The following is a 15,432-nucleotide window of genomic DNA, read 5'->3' on the forward strand; positions in this document are numbered from 1 at the left end:
AGAGCTCCATAGGGACCCATAGGGACCCATAGAGCTCCATAGGGACCCATAGAGCCCCATAGGGACCCATAGAGAGGGAGGGTTTTAGGACCCCGGGGGTTCCTGCTGGGCTCAACTATGGCAAGAAAACCTTAACGAATAATTAACCGAATATTAATGAATGCAAAAGGCCAGGAACCAATGAGGAGTGAGCACTGAGCCCTGGGACAGCGGGGACAGGGACAGCGGGAATGCGACCCTGGGACCCATTGACCCCATTGACTCCCATTGACCCCATTGACTGACCCCATTGACCCCCATTGATCCCCATTGACCGATTGACCCCCATTGACCCATTGACCCCATTGACCCCATTGACCCATTGATCCCCATTGCCCCCCATTGATCCCCATTGACCCCATTGACCCATTGATCCCCATTGACCCCATTGACCCATTGACCCCATTGACTCCCATTGACCCATTGATCCCCATTGATCCCCATTGACCCCCATTGACCCCATTGACTCCCATTGACTCCCATTGACCGCACTGACCCCATTGACCCATTGATCCCCATTGACCCCCATTGAGTCATTGACTTCATTGACCCCCCATTGACCCCCCATTGACCCCCATTGACTCCCATTGCCCCCCATTGATCACCATTGATCCCCATTGCCCCCCATTGCCCCCCATTGATCCCCATTGCCCCCATTGCCCCCATTGACCCATTGACTCCCATTGACCCCCATTGACCCCGTTGACCCATTGATCCCCATTGCCCCCCATTGACTCCCATTGCCCCCATTGACCCCATTGACCCCATTGACCCATTGACCCATTGACCGCATTGACTCCCATTGCCCCCATTGACCCCATTGCCCCCCATTGTCCCATTGCCCCCCATTGCCCCCCATTGCCCCCATTGCCCCCATTGTACCCACTGCCCCCATTGTCCCCCATTGCCCCCCACTGACCCCATTGCCCCCCATTGACCCCATTGCCCCCCATTGCCCCCATTGTCCCATTTCAGGTAAAAGAGGACATAAACAAGAGAGAAAAAACAAAACACAACACATTTGGGTACTCCTGGGTCCTTTGGGGCACTCCTGGGTCCCTCCTGAACTCCTGGGTCCTTTGGGGCACTCCTGGGTCCCTCCTGAACTCCTGGGTCCTTTGGGGCACTCCTGGGTCCCTTGGGGTACTCCTGGGTCCCTCCTGAACTCCCCATAGACCCCCATAATTTCCCCCTTAGGGACCCAGGAGTGCCCCATAGTGACCCATAAGTGACTCATGGAGCCCCCTAAGTGCGTTCGGGTCCCTTCGGGTGAGTTCGGGCCCCACTCGGGTCCCTTCGGGTCCCTTCGGGTGTGTTCGGGTCCCCTCGGGTCCCTTCGGGTGCGTTCGGGTCCCACTCGGGTCCCTTCGGGTGCGTTCGGGTCCCTTCGGGTGCCTTCGGGTGCCTTCGGGTCCCCTCGGGTGCGTTCGGGCCCCACTCGGGTCCCTTCGGGTGCGTTCGGGTCCCTTCGGGTGCGTTCGGGTCCCTTCGGCTCCCCTCGGGTCCCTTCGGCTCCCCTCGGGTCCCTTCGGCTCCCTTCGTGTATCTTCGGCTCCTCTCGGAGCCGCCTCCACGCACGCCACGCACAGTGGGCGTGGCCACGCACCCCCCCCGCTTCCCATTGGCCGCCGCCTGAGGAAGGGGGCGTGGCCTCGCTCGCAGCCACCGCCGCGGCGGGAAACGATCGTGAGGCGGGAAAAGGGGAAGAAAGGGGGCGGGGGGAGGAAGAGGAGGGGCCGGGGGGGGAGCGGAACACGGGTTTTGGGGTAAAAGGGGGGGATTTGGGAGTTTGGCGCCTTTTGGGGCACTTTCGGGTGGGTTCGGGCCCCTTCGGGGAGACTTCGGGCCCCTTCGGGGAGACTTCGGGTCCCTTCGGGGAGACTTCGGGGCCCTTCGGGTGGGTTCGGGCCCCTTCGGGGAGACTTCGGGTCCCTTCGGGTGCGTTCGGGTCCCTTCGGGTGCGTTCGGCTCCACTCGGACCCCTTCGGGTGCGTTCGGGTCCCTTCGGGTGCGTTCGGGTCCCTTCGGGTGGGTTCGGGTCCCTTCGGGTGCGTTCGGCTCCACTCGGGCCCCTTCGGGTGGGTTCGGGTCCCTTCGGGTGCGTTCGGCTCCACTCGGACCCCTTCGGGAAGACTTCGGGTCCCTTCGGGTGCGTTCGGCCCCTTCGGGTGCGTTCGGGTGCGTTCGGCTCCACTCGGACCCCTTCGGGAAGACTTCGGGTCCCTTCGGGTGCGTTCGGCCCCGGCCGGGACTCGGGCGCCGTTCGGCTCCGCTCGGGCGCCGTTCGGCTCCGCTCGGGCGCCGTTCGGCTCCGCTCGGGCGCCGTTCGGCTCCGCTCGGGCGCCGCTCGGCTCCGCTCGGGCCCATTCGGCTCCGCTCGGGCGCCGTTCGGCTCCGCTCGGGCCCATTCGGCTCCGCTCGGGCCCATTCGGCTCCGCTCGGGCCCATTCGGCTCCGCTCGGCTCTTTCCGTCTCCGCTCGTTTTCCCGCGCTTTCCCTCAGAGCGCGAAACGAAGCGCGGGGACCCCCGGGGCCGCTTTTTTCGCGCTTTTCCCGAGGTGACAACAGCGGGGGCTTTGGGGACACAGCTCGGGGAGCCTCAGCGGGAGGGTTTGGGTTGAAAAAGCGCTATTTTGGGTCAATTTTGAGGTGGTTTGTGGCCCTCCCGGCGGGGCAAGATGGCGGCTGCGGACATCGAGGGGCTGCTGGGTGAGTAATGAGGGGGAATTAGGGGTGATTAGCGCGAATTAGGGGGTAATTAGGGGGCAGCGGGGATATGGGGGGGTGGGGGGGGTGTTAATTAGCGCTGCTGAGGGTGTTAATTGTTAATGAATGCAGAGGAGGAGCCGTTGCAGGAGCTGCACCCCGGGCTGGCCCCGCTGAGGGGGATTGGGGGGGTGGGAGCGGAGCTGGAGAGGGAGGTGAGACAGGTAAGGGGGCATTGGGGACAATGGGGACAGAGAGAGAGAGTGTGTGCGGATCAGCAGTGATCACCCCAAACCTGCCCCGCAGACACGGCACCCAAAATCCTGCACCCCAAAATACTCTTCCCAAACCTGCACCCCAGATCCTGACCCCAAGCCCTGCACCAAAACCCTGCCCCTCAGTCCTGCACCCCCAAATCCTCCACCCCCGATCCTGTCTTCCCAAACCCTGCACCCCAGATCCTGCACCCCCAAATTCGGCCCTACCAAACTCTGCACCCCTAAACCCTACAACTGAAACCTTGCACCCCCTAATCCTGCCCTCCCTACCTTCCTGAACCCCGAAACCTGCACCCCAAACCCTGCATTCCCAAATCTTTCCGTCCTATACCCTCCACCCCTAAACCTGCCCCCAAACCCTGCACCCCAAAGAATTCCCTCCCAAACCCTGCACCTCCAAATCCTGCACCTCAAAGGCCTGGCAACCCAAACCCTTCAAGCCCATCCCTGCAACACCAAATCCTGTACCCCAAACCCAGCACCCCAGAATCCTGCACCCCAAATCCTGCCTACCAAACCTTTCACTGCAAACCCCTGCACCCCAAGATTGTGCTGCCCTAAACACTGAACCCCCAAATCCTGCAGACCCGGATCCTTGCCTCCCAAGACTCTGCACCCCCAAATCCTGCACCCAAATCTCTCACCCCCACCACCCTGCACTCCCAACCCCTGCACCCCAAAACTCCACACCTCCAAATCCTGAACCCTGAAACCCCGCACCCCCAAATCCTGAGCCCCAGTCCTGTGAACCCCACACCCTGCAACCTTAAATTTCCCCCCAAGCCCCTGCACCCCAAACGCTGCACTCTTAGACCTGACTTCTAAACCCCAAGGGCCCATTGTGACATCCCAGAACCTCCTATTGTCCCCAGGGCCCATTGTGACATCCTGGGGACCCCCCCTTGTCACTGGGGCCCATTGTGACGTCCCAGGACCCCCCGTTGTCCCCAGGGTTCATTGTGACGTCTTAGGACCCCCCCTTGTCCCCAGGGCCCATTGTGACGTCCCAGGACCCCCCATTGTCCCCAGGGCCCATTGTGACATCCTGGGGATCCCTCCTTGTCCCCAGGGCCCATTGTGACGTCCCAGGACCCCAGATTGTCCCCAGGGCCCATTGTGACATCCTGGGGACCCCCTTTGTCACTGGGGCCCATTGTGACGTCCCAGGACCCCACATTGTCCCCAGGGCCCATCGTGACATCCTGGGGACCCCCTTTGTCTCCAGGGCCCATTGTGACGTCCCAGGACCCCCCATTGTCCCCAGGGTCCATTGTTACATCCTGGGGACCCCCTTGTCCCCAGGACCCATCGTGACACCATGGGGACCCTCCTTGTCACTGGGGACCCATTCCAACACCCTGGGGAGCCCCCCTTGTCCTCAGGGCCCATTGTGACATCCTGGGCATCCCCCTTTTTCCCCCTGGACCATTGTAACACCGTGGGGACCCCCTTTGTCCCCAGGCCCCATTGTGACACTGTGGGACCCCCCCTTTGTCCCCAGGGCCTATTATTCCGTCCCGGGACCCCCATTGTCCCCAGGGCCCATTGTGACACTTGGGGACCCCCCTTGTCACTGGGGACCGATTGTGACACCATGGGGACCACCCCTTGTCCTCAGGGCCTATTGTGAACATCCTGGGGAACCTCCATTGTCCCCAGAGCCCACTGTGAGTCCTGGGGACCCCCTTGTCCCCAGGTCCCATTGTGACATCCTGGGGAGCCTCTTTGTCCCCAGGGCCCATTGTGACGTCCCAGGACCCCCCATTGTCCCCAGGGCCCATTGTGGCATCCTGGGGACCTCCTTGTCCCCAGGACCCATCGTGGCACCGTGGGGACCTCCCTTGTCACTGGGGACCCTTTGTGACACCATGGGGACCTCCCATTGTCCTCAGGGCCCATTGAGACATCCTGGGGACCCCCTTTGTCACTGGGGACCCATTGTGACATCCCAGGAACCCCATTGTGCCAAGAGCAGATTGTAACATCCTGGGGACCCCCCTTTTTCTCCAGGACGCATTGTGACACCGTGGGGACCTCATTAGTCCCCAGGGCCCATTGTGACATTGTAGGGACCTCCCTTTGTCCCCAGGGCTCATTGTGGCACCATGGGGACCCCCCCTTGTCACTGGGGACCCATTGTGACACCATGGGGACCCCCCCATGTCCTCAGGGTCCATTGTGACATCCTGGGCACCCCCCATTGTCCCCAGGACCCATTGTGACATCATGGCCACCCCCTTGCTCCCAGGGCCCATTTTAGCACCATGGGGACCCCCTTTGACCCCAGGGCCCCTTGTGGCACCATGGCAACCACTTTTGTTCCCAGGGCCCATTGTGACATTCAGGGGACCCCATTGTCCCCAGGGCCTATTGTGACACCATGGGGACCCCTCCTTGTCACTGGGGACCCATTGTGACACCATGGGGACCCCCCCATGTCCTCAGGACTCATTTTCACATCCTGGGCACCCCCCATTGTCCCCAGGGCCCATTGTGACATCCCAGAACCTCCTATTGTCCCCAAGGCCCATTGTGACATCCTGGGGACCCCCATAGTCCCCAGTGCCCATTGTGACATTCCAGGACCCCCCATTGTCCCCAGGGCCCATTGTGACATCCTCGGCACGCCCTTGTCCCCAGGGCCCATTGTGACATTCAGGGGACCCCTCTTTGTCCCCAGGGCCCATTGTGACATCCTGGGGACCCCCCCTTGTCACTGGGGCCCATTGTGACGTCCCAGGACCCCCCATTGTCCCCAGGGCCCATTGTGACATCCTGGGGATCCCTCCTAGTCCCCAGGGCCCATTGTGACGTCCCAGGACCCCCCATTGTCCCCAGGGCCCATTGTGACATTCTGGGGATCCCTCCTTGTCCCCAGGGCCCATTGTGACGTCCCAGGACCCCCCCATTGTCCCCAGGGCCCATTGTGACATTCAGGGCACCCCCTTTGTCACTGGGGCCCATTGTGACATCCCAGGACCCCACATTGTCCCCAGGGCCCATTGTGACATCCTGGGGACCCCTCTTTGTCCTAAGGACCCATTGTGACGTCCCAGGACCCTGCATTGTCCTCAGAGCCCATTGTGACATCCTGGAGACCCCCTTGTCCCCAGGACCCATCGTGACACCATGGGGACCCTCCTTGTCACTGGGGACCCATTGTGACACCATGGAGACCCTTCCTTGCCTCAGGGCCCATTGTGACATCCTGGGCATCCCCCTTTGTCACCCGGGACCATTGTAACACCGTGGGGACCCCCTTTGTCCCTAGGGCCTATTGTTACGTCCCAGGACCCCCCGTCGTTCCCAGGGCCCATTGTGACACCTTGGGGACCCCCTTGTCACTGGGGACCCATTGTGATACCATGGGGACCACCCATTGTCCTCAGGGCCCATTGAGACATCCTGGGGACCCCCTTTGTCACTGGGGACCCATTGTGACATCCCACGAACCCCATTGTCCCAAGGGCCCATTGTGACATCCTAGGGACCTCCCTTTGTCCCCAGGGCTCATTGTGGCACCATGGGGACCCCCTTTGCACTGTGTCACATTGTGATATCCAAGAACCCCACTTTGTCCCCAAGGCCCATTTTGACATCCTGGGGACCCCCTTTCTCCCTAGGGCCCATTGTGACATTCAGGGGACACAACCCTTGTCCCCAGGGCCCATTGTGACTTCCCAGGACCCCCCATTGTCCCTAGAGCCCATTGTGACATTCAGGGGACCCCCTTTGTCACTGGGGCCCATTGTGACATCCCAGGACCCCACATTGTCCCCAGGGCCCATTGTGACATTCAGGGGACACCCCCCTTGTCCCCAGGGCCCATTGTGACGTCCCAGGATCCCCCATTGTCCCCAGGGCCCATTGTGACATTCAGGGGACCCCCTTTGGCACTGGGGCCCATTGTGACACCATGGAGACCCCTGCTTGTCCTCAGGGTCCATTGTGACATCTTGGGCACCTCCCATTGTCCCCAGGACCCATTGTGACATCCTGGGGAACCCCTTGCTCCCAGGGCCCATTGTGGCACCATGTGGACATCCCCTTTGTCCCCAGGGCCCATTGTGACATTCCAGGACCCCCCATTGTCCCCAGGGCCCATTGTGACATCCACTGCACCCCCTTGTCCCCAGGGCCCATTGTGACATTCAGGGGACCCCTCTTTATCCCCAGGGCCCATTGTGACGTCCCAGGACCCCCCATTGTCCCCAGGGCCCATTGTGACATCCTGGGGATCCCTCCTTGTCCTCAGGGCCCATTGTGACGTCTTAGGACCCCCCATTGTCCCCAGGGCCCATTGTGACATTCAGGGGACGCCTCTTTGAAACCCAGGGGACATTGTGACATCCTGGGGATCCCTCCTTGTCCCCAGGGCCCATTGTGACACTATGGGGACCCCCCCTTGTTCCCAGGGCCCATTGTGACATCCTGGGTACCACCCTTGTCCGCAGGGCTCATTGTGACGTCCGAGGACCCCCCATTGTCCCCAGGGCCCATTGTGACATCCTGGGAACCCCCTTGTCCCCAGGGCCCATTGTGACATCCTGGGGATCCCTCCTTGTCCCCAGGGCCCATTGTGACATCCTCGGCACCCCCGTGTCCCCAGGGCCCATTGTGACATTCAGGGGACCCCTGAATGTCCCCAGGGCCCATTGTGACGTCCCAGGACCCCCCATTTTCCCCAGGGCCCATTGTGACATTCAGGGGACCCCTCTTTGTCCCCAGGGGCCATTGTGATGTCTAACGACCCCCCATTGTCCCCAGGGCCCATTGTGACATCCTGGGGATCCCTCCTTGTCCCCAGGGCCCATTGTGACGTCCCAGGACCCCCCATTGTCCCCAGGACCCATTGTGACATTCAGGGGACCCCCTTTGTCACTGGGGCCCATTGTGACATCCCAGGACCCCACATTGTCCCCAGGGCCCATTGTGACATTCAGGGGACCCCTCTTTGTCCCCAGGGCCCATTGTGACATCCTGGGGATCCCTCCTTGTCCCCAGGGCCCATTGTGACGTCCCAGGACCTCCCATTGTCCCCAGGACCTATTGTGACATTCAGGGGAGCCCCTTTGTCACTGGGGCCCATTGTGACACCATGGAGACCCCCGCTTGTCCTCAGGGTCCATTGTGACATCCTGGGCACCCCCCATTTTCCCCAGGACCCATTGTGACATCCTGGCCACCCCCTTGCTCCCAGGGCCCGTTGTGGCACCATGGGGACACCCCCTTTGTCCCCAGGACCCATTGTGACATCCCAGGACCCCCCTTTGTCCCCAGGGCCATTGTAGCACCATGGGGACCCCCTTTGACCCCATGGCCCATTGTGGCACCATAGCAAACCCTTTTGTCCCCAGGGCCCATTGTGACATTCTTGGACCCCACTTTGTCCCCAGGGCCTATTGTGACACCATGGGGACCCCTGCTTGTCACTGGGGACCCATTGTGACACCATGGGGACCCCCCCTTGTCCTCAGGACTCATTCTCACATCCTGGACACCCCCCATTGTCCCCAGGGCCCATTGTGACATCCACTGCACCCCCTTGTCCCCAGGGCCCATTGTGACATGCTGGGGACGCTCTTTGTCCACAGGGCCCATTGTGACATCCTGGGGACCCTCCTTGTCCCCAGAGCCCATTGTGACATCGAGGGGACCCCCTTTGTCCCCAGGGCCCATTGTGGCACCATGAGGACCCTCTTTGTCACTGGGCCCCATTGTGACATCCCAGGACCCCTCTTTGTCCCCAGGGCCCATTGTGACATCCCAGGACCCCACTTTGTCCCCAGGGCTTATTGTGACACCATGGGGATCTCCCTTGTCCCCAGGGCCCATTGTGACATCCCATGACCCCCCTTTGTCCCCAGTGCTATTGTGAAATCCTGGGGACCCCTTTTGTCCCCAGGGCCCATTGTGACACCATGGGGAACCCCTTTGTCACTGGGGGCCATTGTGACATTCCAGGATTCCACTTTGTCCCCAGGGCTCGTTCTGACACCTTGGGGACTCCCATTGTCTCCAGGGCCCATTGTGACATCCTGGGGACCCCCATTGTCCCCAGGGCCCATTGTGACATTCCAGGACCCCCCATTGTCCCCAAGGCCCATTGTGACATCCACTGCACCCCCTTGTCCCCAGGGCCCATTGTGACATTCAGGGCACCCCTCTTGTCCCCAGGGCCCATTGTGACATCCTGGGGACCCCCACTTGTCAGTGGGGCCCATTGTGACATCCCAGGACCCCCCATTGTCCCCAGGGCCCATTGTGACATTCAGGGCACCCCCTTGTCCCCAGGGCCCATTGTGACATTCCGGGGACGCCTCTTTGTACCCAGGGCACACTGTGACATCCTGGGGACCCCCCCTTGTCACTGGGGCCCATTGTGACGTCCCAGGACCCCCCATTGTCGCCAGGGCCCATTGTGACATCCTGGGGATCCCTTCTTGTCCACAGGGCCCATTGTGACGTCCCAGGACCCCCCATTGTCCCCAGGACCCATTGTGACATTCAGGTGGCCCCTTTGTCACTGGGGCCCATTGTGACGTCCCAGGACCCCCCATTGTTCCCAGGGCCCATTGTGATGTCCTTGGGAGCCCCCTCTCTTCCCAGGGCTCATTGTGACTCTCAGGGGACCCCACCTTGTCCCCAGGACTGACTGTGACGTCCTAGGGCCCCTCTGTGTCCCCAGGGCCCATTGTGACGTCCCAGGACCCCCATTGTCCCCAGGGCCCATTGTGACATCCTCGGCACCCCCTTGTCCCCAGGGCCCATTGTGACATTCAGGGGACCCCTCTTTGTCCCCAGGGCCCATTGTGACATCCTGGGGACCCCCTCTTGTCCCCAGGGCCCATTGTGACGTCCCAGGACCCCCCATTGTCCCCAGGGCCCATTGTGACATCCTGGGGATCCCTCCTTGTCCCCAGGGCCCATTGTGACGTCCCAGGAACCCCCTTTGTCCCCAGGACCCATTGTGACATTCAGGGGACCCCCTTTATCACTGGGGCCCATTGTGACATCCCAGGACCCCACATTGTCCCCAGGGCCCATTGTGACATCCTGGGGACCCCCATGTCATTGGGGCCCATTGTGACGTCCCAGGACCCCGCATTGTCCCCAGGGCCCTTTGTGACACCTTGGGGACCCCCTTGTCACTGGAGACCCGTTGTGACATCATGGGGACCACCCCTTGTCCTCAGGGCCTGTTGTTACATCCTGGGGACCCCCCATTGTCCCCAGGGCCCATTGTGACACCTTGGGGACCCCCTTGTCACTGGAGACCCATTGTGACAGCATGGGGACCACCCCTTGTCCTCAGGGCCTATTGTGAACATCCTGGGGAACCTCCATTGTCCCCAGAGCCCATTGTGAGTTCCTGGAGACCCCCTTGTCCCCTGGTCCCATTGTGACATCCTGGGCAGCCTCTTTGTCCCCACGGCCCATTGTGACATCCTGGGGACCTCCTTGTCCCCAGGACCCATCCTGGCACTGTGGAGACCTCCCTTGTTACTGGGGACCCATTGTGACACCATGGGGACCTCCCATTGTCCTCAGGGCCCATTGAGACATCCTGGGGACCCCCTTTGTCACTGGGGACCCAATGTGACATCCCAGGAACCCCATTGTCCCAAGGGCCCATTGTGACATCCTGGGGACCCTCCTTTGTCTCCAGGACATATTGTGACACCGTGGGGACCACATTAGTCCCCAGGGCCCATTGTGACATCCTAGGGATCCCCTCTTGTCCCCAGGGCCCATTGTGACGTCCCAGGACCCCCCATTTTCCCCAGGGCCCATTGTGACATCCTCGGCACCCCCTTGTCCCTAGGGCCCATTGTGACATTCACGGGACCCCCCTTTGTCCCCAGGACCCATTGTGACATCCTGGGGACCCTCCTTGTCCCCAGAGCCCATTGTGACATCCCAGGACCCCCCCTAGTCCCCAGGGCCCATTGTGACATCCTGGGGACCCTCCTTGTCCCCAGAGCCCATTGTGACATCCAGGGGACCCCCTTTGTCCCCAGGGCCCATTGTGGCACCATAGGGACCCCCTTTGTCACTGGGGCCCATTGTGACATCCCAGGACCCCCCCTGGTCCCCAGGCCCCATTGTGACATCCTGGGGACCCCTTTGTCCCAAGACTTCATTTTGACATCCTGGGGACCCCCCTTGTCCTCAGGGTCCATTGTGACAGCCCAGGACCTTACATTTTCCCCAGGACCCATTGTGACATCCTGGCCACCCCCTTGCTCCCAGGGCCCGTTGTGGCACCGTGGGGACACCCCGTTTGTCCCCAGGGCCCATTGTGACATCCCAGGACCCCCCTTTGTACCCAGGGCCATTGTAGCACCATGGGGTCCCCTTTGACCCCATGGCCCATTGTGGCACCATGGCAATCCCTTTTGTCCCCAGGGCCCATTGTGACATTCTTGGACCCCACTTTGTCCCCAGGGCCTATTGTGACACCATGGGGACCCCTCCTTGTCACTGGGGACCCATTGTGACACCATGGGGACCCCCCCTTGTCCTCAGGACTCATTCTCACATCCTGGACACCCCCCATTGTCCCCAGGGCCCATTGTGACATCCACTGCACCCCCTTGTCCCCAGGGCCCATTGTGACATTCAGGGGACCCCTCTTTGTCCCCAGGGCCCATTGTGACATCCTGGGGACCCCCCCTTGTTCCCAGGGCCCATTGTGACGTCCCAGGACCCCCCACTGTCCCCAGGGCCCATTGTGACATTCAGGGGACCCCCCTTTGTCCCCAGGGCCCATTGTGACATCCTGGGGACCCCCCCTTGTCCCCAGGGCCCATTGAGACATCCCAGGACCCCCCACTGTCCCCAGGGCCCATTGTGACATTCAGGGGACCCCCCTTTGTCCCCAAGGCCCATTCTGATACTGTGGGGACCCCCTTTGTCCCCAGGGCCCATTGTGACATGCTGGGGACGCCCTTTGTCCACAGGGCCCATTGTGACATCCTGGGGACCCTCCTTGTCCCCAGAGCCCATTGTGACATCCTGGGGACCCCCTTTGTCCCCAGGGCCCATTGTGGCACCATGAGGACCCTCTTTGTCACTGGGGCCCATTGTGACATCCCATGACCCCCCTTTGTCCCCAGTGCTATTGTGAAATCCTGGGGACCCCTTTTGTCCCCAGGGCCCATTGTGACACCATGGGGAACCCCTTTGTCACTGGGGGCCATTGTGACATCCTGGGGATCCTCCTTGTCTCCAGGGCCCATTGTGACATCCCAGGACCCCCCATTGTCCCCAGGGCCCATTGTGACATCCTGGGCAACCCCATTGTCCCCAGGGCCCATTGTGACATCCTGGGGACCCCCATTGTCCCCAGGGCCCATTGTGACATTCCAGGACCCCCCATTGTCCCCAGGGCCCATTGTGACATCCACTGCACCCCCTTGTCCCCAGGGCCCATTGTGACATTCAGGGGACCCCTCTTTGTCCCCAGGGCCCATTGTGACATTCAGGGGACCCCCCCTTGTCACTGGGGCCCATTGTGACGTCCCAGGACCCCCCATTGTCCCCAGGGCCCATTGTGACATCCTGGGGATCCCTCCTTGTCCCCAGGGCCCGTTGTGACTTCCCAGGACCCCTCATTGTCCCTAGGACCCATTGTGACATTCAGGGGGCCCCTTTGTCACTGGGGCCCATTGTGACATCCCAGGACCCCACATTGTCCCCAGGACACATTGTCACATCCTGGGGACCCCACTTGTCCCCAGGACCCATTGTGACACTATGGGGACCCCCCCTTGTGCCCAGGGCCCATTGTGACACCGTGGGTACCACCCTTGTCCGCAGGGCTCATTGTGACATCCCAGGACCCCCCTTTGTCCCCAGGGCCCATTCTGATACCGTGGGGATCCCCTTTGTCCCCAGAGTCCATTGTGACATCCAGGGGACTCCCTTTGTCCCCAGGGCCCATTGTGACATCCAGGGGACTCCCTTTGTCCCCAGGGCCCATTGTGACATCGCAGGACCCCCCTGGGCCCCAGGGCGCATTTTGACATCCTGGGGATGCCCCCTTGTCAACGGGGCCCATTGTGACGTCCCAGGACCCCCCATTGTGTCCAGGGCCCATTGTGACATCCTGGGGATCCCTGCTTGGCCCCAGGGCCCATTGTGACGTCTTAGGACCCCCCGTTGTCCCCAGGGCCCATTGTGACATCCTGGGGATCCCTCCTTGTCCCCAGGGCCCATTGTGACGTCCCAGGACCCCCCACTGTCCTCAGGACCTATTGTAACATTCAGGGGACCCCCTTTGTCACTGGGGCCCATTGTGACATCCCAGGACCCCACATTGTCCCCAGGGCCCATTGTGATATCCTGGGGACCCCATTTTCCCCAGGACCCATTGTGACACTATGGGTACCCCCCCTTGTCCCCAGGGCCAATTGTGACGTCCCAGGACCCCCCATTGTTCCCAGGGCCCATTGTGATGTCCTTGGGAGCCCCCTCTCTTCCCAGGGCTCATTGTGACTCTCAGGGGACCCCATCTTGTCCCCAGGACTGATTGTGACGTCCTAGGGCCCCTCTGTGTCCCCAGGGCCCATTGTGACGTCCCAGGACCCCCATTGTCCCCAGGGCCCATTGTGACATCCTCGGCACCCCCTTGTCCCCAGGGCCCATTGTGACATTCAGGGTACCCCTCTTTGTCCCCAGGGCCCATTGTGACATCTTGGAGACCCCCTCTTGTCCCCAGGGCCCATTGTGACGTCCCAGGACCCCCCATTGTCCCCAGGGCCCATTGTGACATCCTGGGGATCCCTCCTTGTCCCCAGGGCCCATTGTGACGTCCCAGGACCCCCCATTGTCCCCAGGGCCCATTGTGACATTCAGGGGACCCCCTTTGTCACTGGGGCCCATTGTGACATCCCAGGACCCCGCTTTGTCCCCAGGGCCCATTGTGACATCCTGGGGATCCCCATGTCACTGGGGCCCATTGTGACGTCCCAGGACCCCGCATTGTCCCCAGAGCCCATTGTGACATCCTGGAGACCCCCTTTGTCTCCAGGGCCCATTGTGACGTCCCAGGACCCCCCATTGTCCCCAGGGCCCATTGTTACATCCTGGGCATCCCCCCTGTCCCCCGGGACCATTGTAACACCGTGCGGACCCCCTTTGTCCCCAGGGCCCATTGTGACACTGTGGGGAACCCCCTTGTCCCCAGGTCCTATTGTTACGTCCCAGGAACCCCCATTGTCCCCAGGACCCATTGTGACACCTTGGGGACCCCCTTGTCACTGGAGACCCATTGTGACAGCATGGGGACCACCCCTTGTCCTCAGGGCCTATTGTGAACATCTTGGGGAACCTCCATTGTCCCCAGAGCCCACTGTGAGTTCCTGGAGACCCCCTTGTCCCCAGGTCCCATTGTGACATCCTGGGGAGCCTCTTTGTCCCCACGGCCCATTGTGACATCCTGGGGACCTCCTTGTCCCCAGGATCCATCCTGGCACCGTGGAGACCTCCCTTGTCACTGGGGACCCATTGTGACACCATGGGGACCTCCCATTGTCCTCAGGGCCCATTGAGACATCCTGGGGACCCCCCTTTGTCTCCAGGACATATTGTGACACCGTGGGGACCACATTAGTCCCCAGGGCCCATTGTGACATCCTAGGGATCCCCTCTTGTCCCCAGGGCCCATTGTGACGTCCCAGGACCCCCCATTGTCCCCAGGGCCCATTGTGACATCCTGGGGACCCTCCTTGTCCCCAGAGGCCATTGTGACATCCAGGGGACCCCCTTTGTCCCCAGGGCCCATTGTGACATCCTGGGGTCCCCCCTTTGTCCCCGGGGCCCATTGTGATATCCTGGGGATCCCTCCTTGTCCCCAGGGCCCATTGTGACGTCCCAGGACCCCCCATTGTCCCCAGGGCCCATTGTGACATTCAGGGGACCCCCTTTGTCACTGGGGCCCATTGTGACATCCCAGGACCCCCCTTTGTCCCCAGGGCCCATTGTGACATCCTGGGGATCCCCATGTCACTAGGGCCCATTGTGACGTCCCAGACCCCGCATTGTCCCCAGAGCCCATTGTGACATCCTGGAGACCCCCTTTGTCTCCAGGGCCCATTGTGACGTCCCAGGACCCCCCATTGTCCCCAGGGCCCATTGTGACATCCTCGGCACCCCCTTGTCCCCAGGGTCCATTGTGACACTATAGGGACCCCACCTTGTGCCCAGTGCCCATTGTGACACCGTGGGTACCACCCTTGTCCCCAGGGCCCATTGTGACATCCTGGGGACACCCCCTTGTCCCCAGGGCCCATTGTGACATCCCAGGACCCCCCATTGTCCCCAGGGCCCATTGTGACATTCAGGGGACCCCCCTTGTCCCGAGGGCCCATTCTGATACCGTGGGGACCCCCTTTGTCCCCAGAGC

The 15,432-nt window shown here is 61.7% G+C and overlaps 1 long non-coding RNA gene across 1 annotated transcript; it reads left to right on the top strand.

Moving 5' to 3' along the window:
* The first annotated feature begins 2,398 nt into the window (after positions 1 to 2,398).
* Positions 2,399 to 2,948, top strand: LOC139825950 (uncharacterized). Its single transcript, XR_011736104.1, has 3 exons — positions 2,399 to 2,597; positions 2,689 to 2,748; positions 2,878 to 2,948. It is a non-coding gene; the product is annotated as an uncharacterized lncRNA (long non-coding RNA).
* Positions 2,949 to 15,432: the final 12,484 nt, after the last annotated feature.

This window comes from Patagioenas fasciata, chromosome 31 (assembly GCF_037038585.1).
Source record: "Patagioenas fasciata isolate bPatFas1 chromosome 31, bPatFas1.hap1, whole genome shotgun sequence".
NCBI classification, from domain to species: Eukaryota; Metazoa; Chordata; class Aves; order Columbiformes; family Columbidae; genus Patagioenas; species Patagioenas fasciata.